Consider the following 9,681-nt stretch of genomic DNA (forward strand, 5'->3'; position numbering starts at 1 on the left):
GGCCACTGTGCATAGGTTAGTACATTCCATTATACAGCTAGGACATTCAGCTCCATTCTGTTCTTGAGGCATTCCTTCCCTTCATTTTAAGGAGAGAATGAAGATAATGAATTTGATTGTTTGCTCTTCCTGATTGTGCTTTGAACTTCTTTTCCTGCTGAAGAAAACCCTCAAACTTTCTTATATTATCAGGCCTGTGTTTCAAAATACACTTATCACCTCTCATACTTTATTTTATTATCTGGACAAAAGGTTCTCTCTTTGTTCTTCTGTGTATTGGTATGAATTCTATTTTGCTTGCTCCAGTCTTTATACCTCACTATATCATCCCTAGTGATTTTAATCTTGTGACTCAATTTCTCGACCTATGTTGATGCATCCTAATATACCCATTCCTTTTATAGGCTTATCTTTATTCTTTCTTATTCATTTTTTTTCTCAACAGCAAATATATGAAGATAGGTGTTTACTTTGGGTTGCTCTTCAGCACTATTACTACATTTCCAACATTTTCTTTTGAATTATTTTGGATCTTTTTCATAGGGCTTGATTTTATGATAGATAAAAAAAAACAAGAAGAGGGGGGTGATTTTCAAATATGGATGTTCATGTCTCTTGAGACCCCTCTACTACCATCTCACAAGTGTAACATTACTTGGATGTCATGTGGGGATTGACAGTTCCTTATATGCTGAGTGGTGGAGTCTTCCATGTGATCTGATACTTTTTCTTCTGTTGGCTCTGAGGTTGAACTGTTGACTCTCAACAGTTAGAAATGTATTAACTCTTTCATGGCTGGCATAATTTTTTGTGTATATCATGTTTTTTTAGTAATGTGGATTCAAAGTTTAATTCAAAATTTGTGACATTTGCTCTCTAGTTATCCCCTCTTCTCTAATTTATAATTTATTTACTCCTTGATTAAATTTAGTGCAAATTACTTATTATAATATTGTCATTGTTCAGGTAAAGCATAATATTCATAGCTTTCAATCTCATTTGATTAATCCTATCTCTATGGGTCTTATGGACGTGGGCCAAAGGCCATGTCATTGTGTTTGTAGAATTGCATTCAAACCTTTATTTAACTACTATTTTAAGAATGTATGTTAATAAGTGTAGTGTAAAGTTGTAGACTATAATCCAAATTTAAGTATTATGCATTATTTAATTTATTGATTTTAAAGTGAATCTTAAGATAACACATCTAAATGTCAATTTTTGTATGTCATATGGTACGTTAAATGAGGCATTGGTTAAGTTTAGATGTTTTTCATGTCAAAATAAAACATTTATAGTCTCTTACACATTAGGAACTCATATAATCTAAAAACCAAATAAGAGCCTTGTATCTTATCTCTTTTCTGTTTGCTCTTAAATTTCTAAATGAACTAACCAAACACAGTGTCTTCATCCACCTCTTTTTCCTCGTATCTTTTCTGTTTGCTCTTAAATTTCTAAATGAATTAACCAAACACAGTGTCTTCATCCACCTCTTTTTCCTTTTTGAAAAGATATGCTTATGTACTCCTATTTATGACATGTGAATAACCAATCAAAAGCTCATAATGTCCCCTAGTGGCTTTCTCAATATAACTGAATTATTCAGCTACCAAACTGTTATTTTAAAACTTTGATTTAAAAAGGTAAGGTAAATTTTAGTGAGCTTGAAATTTTGTATTTTGTTCAATAAATTTTGTTATGTTAAATAAAGTTTTATAAATTATAGTGGAATTCTGTGGTATTGATGCAGTAATTTGTGATTTTTGGTCACTTTAAAATGGATAAAAACAAATTTTGTTTCACATCCTCCATATGCAAATTTTGATAAGGCTTAGTAACCTATTTCAAGCAGCAAATGAGCACAAACTTTTTAACTAGAAGATGTAATTGTTTGTTATACTTATTTATTTACTGTTTTATATTTTGAGAAAAATAAGTTTTAGAATTTATTTGTAAATTGTAATAATGTATTTACATATATAAAGTGGTGTAACTGAAATATGACTGTATTTACAAAATACTAGTTTCCTAAATTACAGCCAAGATAGGTCACTCTGTAAAGACTAAAGATCAGTTTTATACTCTAAGATACAGTAACATGAGTGCACGTGCATTGCCTAACTGCAAAATGTCAATATGATAAATAATAAATATATGATGTTATGAAATGTAAACTATTTAGACTAAACATTTTTGTTTTTTTGTTATTATTTGTAGTCATTTTAGAAAAAATAAGACATAATCTATATTTATATCATAATTTTCTATTGATGATACAAAGTTGGTCAAATCAAATGCACCCATATGAAGATAAGTAGTGAAAATAACAGACAAAATATAATTTTTTTTTTCTAAAGAAATTTGATAATTAATTGGAGGTTATAAAAATTTTGCATGTGAAATTTGAAAATGTTGAAATGGATGAAAGTAATTTTAATCTTATAATCAAAATTAGTTTGGATGTTGGATAGTTAGTACTCTGAAAGAAAAAAAAAGAAATCTTAAATTAAAAATTATTAATTTTGGTGTTTTGTGTATGAAAAACATTTATTAGTAACCTGAAAAAATATTTTTAAAGACATTCATACATTATAAAAAAATCGTAGCATAATTACTATCATGGGTATTTTTGTGGCTATAAGCTGCGTGGATTCTACCCAATGTGTAATGAAAGATTTAAAGAACTATGAAATTGACAAACAGACCACTCTTGTCATGCCTTCCTGTCACATCCTGTCTTCTAGAAAGATCCAATAGTTCTTTCAGGCATTTAATACTGTAATCTTTATAACATATAGAAAGCCAAAGAAGTTTTAATATATCAAATGATGTTATGTTGTTTTCAGTAAAAAGAACTGTAAATATAACTTTCAAGTTTGATTTCCATGGGAAGGTAATGATTTGCTTCAAGAATGGTCCCCTCTTGTTCCTAAACAGTTTCTGCACTTCCATCAATTTGTGTGGTACTCATTTCTTAGATTTTTTAATGTTTCTGATTGCAGTAAGGTAGCAAGAACCAGTTGCACTAGAAACCTCCAAGTCTTTTGCAAGTACCCAACTGTTGTTTGCTAGTTAGCTTCCACAATAGCTTTTAATCTTTCTTCATTCACAACAGATTGAGACCTTCGTTTGGGTTTATTCTTGAAGTTCATATCATCAGAAAAAATTTCTAGAAACAATGCTTAATAGTCTGATGAGAAGTAGCCCCTTGTCCAAGTGCTAAATTTATATTTCTAGTGGCTTTGGCTGTATTTTTCCAAATTTTAACTTGTACAAAAAAAGTAGTCTCACTTCTTTTGAAGATATTATCTTTTATAAAATGCTAAAGAAACACAAAAATAATTGTAATACAACTTAGCATAACAGACAAATGTAAAGAAAAGCACTCTTGTCAATCACAGTCACTTTTCAACTAAACAACAGCTAGACGTGAAATGGCTTAATAGTTAAATATGGTTCCAAAGGCAATAAATCAATAAAATTTAATTATAGATATATGTATACTGTTACAAATTTAAAGCAATTCCAGATAAACAGATGTAGTTTTATGTTACAGTTTGAAGTTATTATAACACAACAAAAAGGGCAATTGAGATTTATTTGTTTTTTGGTAGCTATGGCCAACCTTATATGATGTTAGGATATAGAAAATAACAGATAAAATAGTTTTATTGGATCATGATATTTGAAATTTATTTAGAAGGTGTTAGAGGTTTTGCAAATGTAATTTTAGATGAATGAAACTATTTTTAATCTTAATGTGGAAATCAGTTAGGATTTGGAGTAATATATTTATTTATGGTTAAATATTTAGTAAAAATACTTCCTTAAAATCTGATTTTTTGTATGCAAATTACTTGTAATTTTTAGTAAAAGTGCCAAGTTTTGTGAAGGATACACAAAGTGTATTAAAAGTTATAGTATGGAAACTATAACAAGTATAAATGTGACTAATTTTTCAGTTGATTTCACCAACTTCATTGTGAGAGAGTTAAATAGGTTCAAAAGTATAAATATAATAATTGAAATAAATTATCCCTAGTAAATAAATACAATATTACTTCCCTGGTAAAATGTGTTAAGAAATACACTGTGTGATTACTACTTTTATATCATGTTGCTTACTGATACTTTTGATGTGTTTGATACACTTTTATTCATATATAAACTACTCTAACGTTTATTTGTTGTAGATCTATACCCAGCTAAGCACTAGATTAGAAATAGAGCAGAGTACTAATAAAGAAGCAGTTGATCAACTAAAGGTAAAAATTATTGTTTCTAATGCTTTTTACTTGAATGTAACTTTTTTCATCTGTAAAATATATGCAGTTGATAATGTATGTAGATGTCTTTGTAATTATACTTTATGAATTGTTTTGAACTGTGTATTATATAATTACTGTTATGGTATGGTTCTTTAATTACAAACTTCCACAGGTATTTAAAATGTTTAAACAATTTTACTGAAAATACATGTCTAAATACATTTAGTTTGGAAAAATTAACTAGAATTTTTAATCAAATATACCACACTGAAGATCTGTGATCACTGCTTTAAGCTTTTGGAGAGTCAAGACATATTCAGACAAGGAAGTCAGAAGAAAATCTATTCTTCTGAGCAGACTACTAAAATATTGGAAACAGACAAACAAATTAGGGAACTAGAAATTGTACTTGCTTCAGACCAAGTTACCTGTGGTTGAAACAGAATGCAAAAATGAGGTAAAGATCTATTAAGGAAAGCTATTACATTTGAGATGACTTGTGTCATTGTCTTGATTATTTTTCTTATATCATTCTTCTAAGGATTATGATGAATATAAATGAGTGTAAGTTTTCTCTAAATTTATATTAAAGTTAAAAATTCTTAAAGTGTATAAAATGTTTAGCTTATGCTTCTTTGTGAAGGAAGGTGAGCTAAAAAATGGCATTGCATTTAACACTAGTCTTCTTTTGACATCTATGGAAATGTGAAGTGAATTAGCACTATATCTGGTGGAGTTCTAATCCTATGTTTAATTACATTGTATCCACTGTAATAAAAACAAATTTGAAACTATTCTATTTGTTGGTTAATTTCAAATTAATTGCTTTGTTTCCAAATAATATCTATTATTTTTACAAAGTTGATTTACTTTTGATTATTTTTTATGCTAAAATTATTTCTATAATTTGTAATTATAATGCTTATTTTTTAAATTGCATATTGCATACTCATTTGTTTGTTATTTTAAGTACTGTATTGTTGCAATTAATCCTTTTTTTATAATCACTTTTTTATACATACATTAAAATGACAAGGTAGATCAATGTAATATTGAAGCATATCATAGAATAATTACATATTGCTCATTTCATATTTTTGCCCACAATTTTATTTATTTTGTGCTAAATGAAGAATTATTTTTTTATTATTGTTGTTAGGATTTAACCCATCAACTAAATTCTGCTCTTCAAGAGTTGCAAGCATCCAAAAGTACTTGGTTTCACAAGACCTTATTCTCTATACGTGATGCAGCACGCAAAGAGATAGGAGGCACTGGCTGAGGAGGGAAAGAAGGAGGGGCAACCTGATTCATGTGCATTTTGACAGCTTTTTCTACAGTTGCTAATTCACATTTATAATTGTAATGTACTCACATTTTGTATAATTAATGGTTTAATGCTAAGATTAATTGTGATTTTTACAGAATTATCAAATTATAGCCTTATTACTTAAATATAATATTGTTGGTGTCCCTTAAAATTTGGTTGTTTTTAAGCACTTGGCTAAAAGATAAAAAATTACTGCATTAAGCACAAAAAATCTGAAAAGTTTTTTAATATGAAGTGTTTATCAAAAGTGACAGAAAGACATATTGTTTTATTTATGATACAAACCTTGTATCTCTGCTAAATGCTTTGATAAATTGGTAAAGCTGGTGAAGAATCCTTTGTTGTTTTAATGTTATTAAGCTAGACAATGTACATCTAATGGTGTACTTCAGTGAAAATAAGTATAGAAATATAGACTTGCTTTTAAGAAACTAAAAAAAGCAAAACAATGTCGAACACATCTTTTTAATTAGACCATATAATATGCACACCTAGATATGTACATATGCTATAACTGATATGTCTATAAATATTTTATTTCTGTCAGACATTCCAAACTTTTTGACAACCTTTTAAAACATACCTTACCAGTATCAGAGCAGTATTTGTGTTGTGCAATTTGTAATGCTCATTGTTACGTTTTTCATTATATGTTTTAACAAATGAAAGGATCCTGCAACTTGTGGTACCAAAATAATCTGTTATAGCTTTCTGAAGGTTACCAATGATAATTTTATATCATTGATTTTTGACAGGTATTGGTTTTGATTGTATACCAGTGTTCAACTTGTAGAAAAAATCTTCCTTTTGTTTTAGATGGTTAGAAATTTCCTTTCTTATTTACACTGATTTTTTAGTTTTAATGTACACATTGAAATAAATGGTAGTATCATAACTTTATAAAATAATTTTTAAATTTCTATTTCTTCTATAAACAAGCACAGAAGAAAATAATCTTTAATAGAAATTGAAATATTTATCAAAAAAATTAATATTTCTTCCAAAAAGAATTTGTTTATTACAAATGTCATCAATGTAATAATTAAACAGAATGATTAAACCGTTAGCAATTTATCTACTTAAAAAACTTATTGAAAGACAAATGTATTGTCTAACAACTGTAGAAAAAAAGAAATGTGTATATGGAAGTAGATTCTGTGTGTATACATGTACTGTAATTTTAACTTCATAAAAACATCATTGTAGTTAAATAAAAAAATCAAAATATTGTAGATGTTATTTTTAACATGAACGTTCTCATATAATGGGGAGGGACACCATGCTTCCTCCTGGACTTGATTCACAGAATATTGGAAGCTTAATCAAGAAAATTGACAACAATTTTTTCTTTATCTGTTTGATTTTGTTGAAATTTGTGACTATATAGAAGTACTATATAAAGTTGGTATAAAATTGTATGAATAACCAAGAAATGTATCTCTGTTGAAGATTAAAGTATGTGAAACAATTAAAAGCAAGAATCACCTCTTATGGTAAATATAAAGTCCACAACATGTGTAAAAATATTTGACCAAGTAATTCTTGACTATTTTTCTTGCTCCTACTGGTTTGAAAATAGCAGTTATTTCCCAGTTTCATTTCTATACTTTAGCTCAATTCTTGGTTACACCTTAGACATTCTACCATAACAACAAGTTTATGTGAATGTATCATAAGGTAATAATGAGCATATAACAAAAACTATTTATAAGAAATACATTTTATAGTGTTTTGTAGGTACTATGACACCAACAAATGGTGATAGATTTTGAGCAAGGTATTTAATAAAAGTCCTTTTCATTGCAAAATATACTTAAACTACTTGTATGCTTAAAAATGTAAAGTTTTAAATGATTTTATAATCCATTTGTAAGATATATTTGTATTGCAGCTGGCTTTACATGATATTATAAAAGCATTATACATTTATCATGGGCTTTTATACTATTTTTGCAGACATCTTTAAAACTAAGTTTTCTTCACTCCTCTAACTTTTCTAAGAAATTATTGCATGTAACTGATGACTGCAAATAGGACGTAAGAAGATGAGGAAAAGGATTTGTTTTTCTAATAAAATACAGTTTTAACAGTAGAATTGTAATTGGTACTGTTAAGTACATTCGTGAATTTTTGTCACAAGTACTTTTTCAATACCCAAGAACATGAAAAATGAACCTTTAAGGTCACCCCTCTACCCCTATTATTTATATAAAATTTTTGAAGTATTGTTCAGTTGTATTACTATATATCTAGTCTTGCTTCTGCAATTGGAAGGTAAGCTCTTATTCCGTCCTTGTGCAGAACAGTAGTGTTAAATAACTACTTCCGTTTCAACTTATATTTTTCTGGTAATCAAAATGGTATACGTTAGGTTTTGGACATACTATTGATAATGTTAACTCATTTTTGACATTGAATAACCACGTTTCTGATGTTTGTGTTTTATAAAAGTGTTTTGAGATGATAACTTTCTTTTCACATAACTAATTTTTATCCCTGTAAAAAATCGCTTATAATGCAAGCATTTTACAAATCGTTTTCCACAGCATACATTTCTAAAAATTAAATAAGCACTTTTTTCTACGAAGAAAGGTTGTGTACAGCAAAGTACATCAGGCTAACTACTGTGTCCACCAAGGGGAGTCCAAACTCTGATTTTGACACTGTAAATACGTAGAACTATCGCTACCCCACCGGGTAAAATGACAAAGTGAGATGTCACTGCAAGTAACGAGTTACTAGATGAAAGCACGACGAATAACCAACTATATGGGGTTAAAATATTAACATTCGGTGTATTTGGTATTTATTCTATTGTTCATGACATATCGATGTCTTTAGTTACACTGCGTTCAAAATTATTTTCTCTTACTTTGATTATCCCCTTACGATTTCTGCGATACGCTTCAACGACAGATGACCATAGATTGGGAGGTGTAGATCACTGACTATAACTTAGGGGCCATAAAGGGTCTTGTTTCATCAAAATGCCATCATCTAGTTCTACTCGAGCACTTCTACCACAAATACCCTGAAGTAATGTTCAATTAACAATTTCTTTCTGTACCCTCACTTTTAAGAACTGGTTATAAAGGGTCAAACCTATGTGACAAATATCTTAATAGTTTATTCTTTAGCATTTGTCCAGGTGAACAAAATGTACCTTGTGGTGTATATCAAGAGCTTTGAATTGCCAAATTAATGGTTTTACCTGTTTTTTATACGTCTTTAAATATATTCTAAAGACTCCGTTCAAATATACCATTAGTGTATGAACGGAATGGGCTACTTGTTATATGTTTGAATTCTTGCTTTTTGAAAAAAGTAAAAAATATGTTGTGGCTATGGTCCACTGCAGCATTAGCAATACTAAATCTAACACAATTGGACTTAGAAATAATTAACACAATATCTTATATAAACAATATCTAGGCAACCTCATACTAAAAAGAAGCAGTTGTATCCAAGCAAAATGTATTATTTATCACGAAATATAAATAAATAGGTACCAACTTTCTGCTGGCACTCGACTTCTAATCTGAAGGTCGTAGGTTCGAATCCCCTTCACATCAAACATGCTCGCCTTTTCAGCCGTGAGGGCGTTATAAAGTTACCGTCAATCCTACTATTCGTTAGTAAGAGAGTAGCCCACGATTTGGCGGTGGGTGGTGATGACTAGCTGTCTTCTCTCTAACATTACACAGCAAAATTAGTGACGGCTAGCGTAGATAGTCCTTGTGTAGCTTTGCGCGAAATTCAAAACAAACCAACCTTTCAGTCAAAACTCCTCAGGAATTCCTACATGAAGTAATGGATCAGTATTATTACTATTGCGATATTTTGAATAAACGAAACAATTTCAGATTGTATTTGCTATATTTAAACACAAGCATAGAAAAATATATATCTTTAAACATTTTATTTGTATATCATTGAATCCCTGGATGGTCAAGTATTCTTTGCAACATAAGTTATAGAACTTTGCACTACAGTTCTATCATTCTTAAATACAGTGTCGTTAACTGTATGAAAATCTTCCGTACAAGATCGAAACGGTTTAACATAATAAATAATTTTGCT

At 29.1% G+C, this 9,681-nt stretch overlaps 1 protein-coding gene across 8 annotated transcripts in view; it reads left to right on the plus strand.

Annotated features, from left to right (window-relative positions):
* The window catches only part of LOC143245026 (rab GTPase-activating protein 1-like), a 70,081-nt gene extending 61,254 nt beyond the window's left edge, over positions 1-8,827 (plus strand). For 5 of the 8 annotated variants that reach the window (XM_076490804.1, XM_076490801.1, XM_076490798.1 and 2 more), the window contains 3 exons: positions 4,197-4,268; positions 4,545-4,728; positions 5,431-8,827. The gene's annotated coding sequence lies outside the window, so the exon portion shown is untranslated. The remainder of the gene's footprint in view (positions 1-4,196; positions 4,269-4,544; positions 4,729-5,430) is intronic. The other 3 variants (XM_076490797.1, XM_076490799.1, XM_076490800.1) reach the window with 3 other exon arrangements.
* Positions 8,828-9,681: the final 854 nt, after the last annotated feature.

Source organism: Tachypleus tridentatus, chromosome 2 (assembly GCF_004210375.1).
Source record: "Tachypleus tridentatus isolate NWPU-2018 chromosome 2, ASM421037v1, whole genome shotgun sequence".
Taxonomy (NCBI): Eukaryota; Metazoa; Arthropoda; class Merostomata; order Xiphosura; family Limulidae; genus Tachypleus; species Tachypleus tridentatus.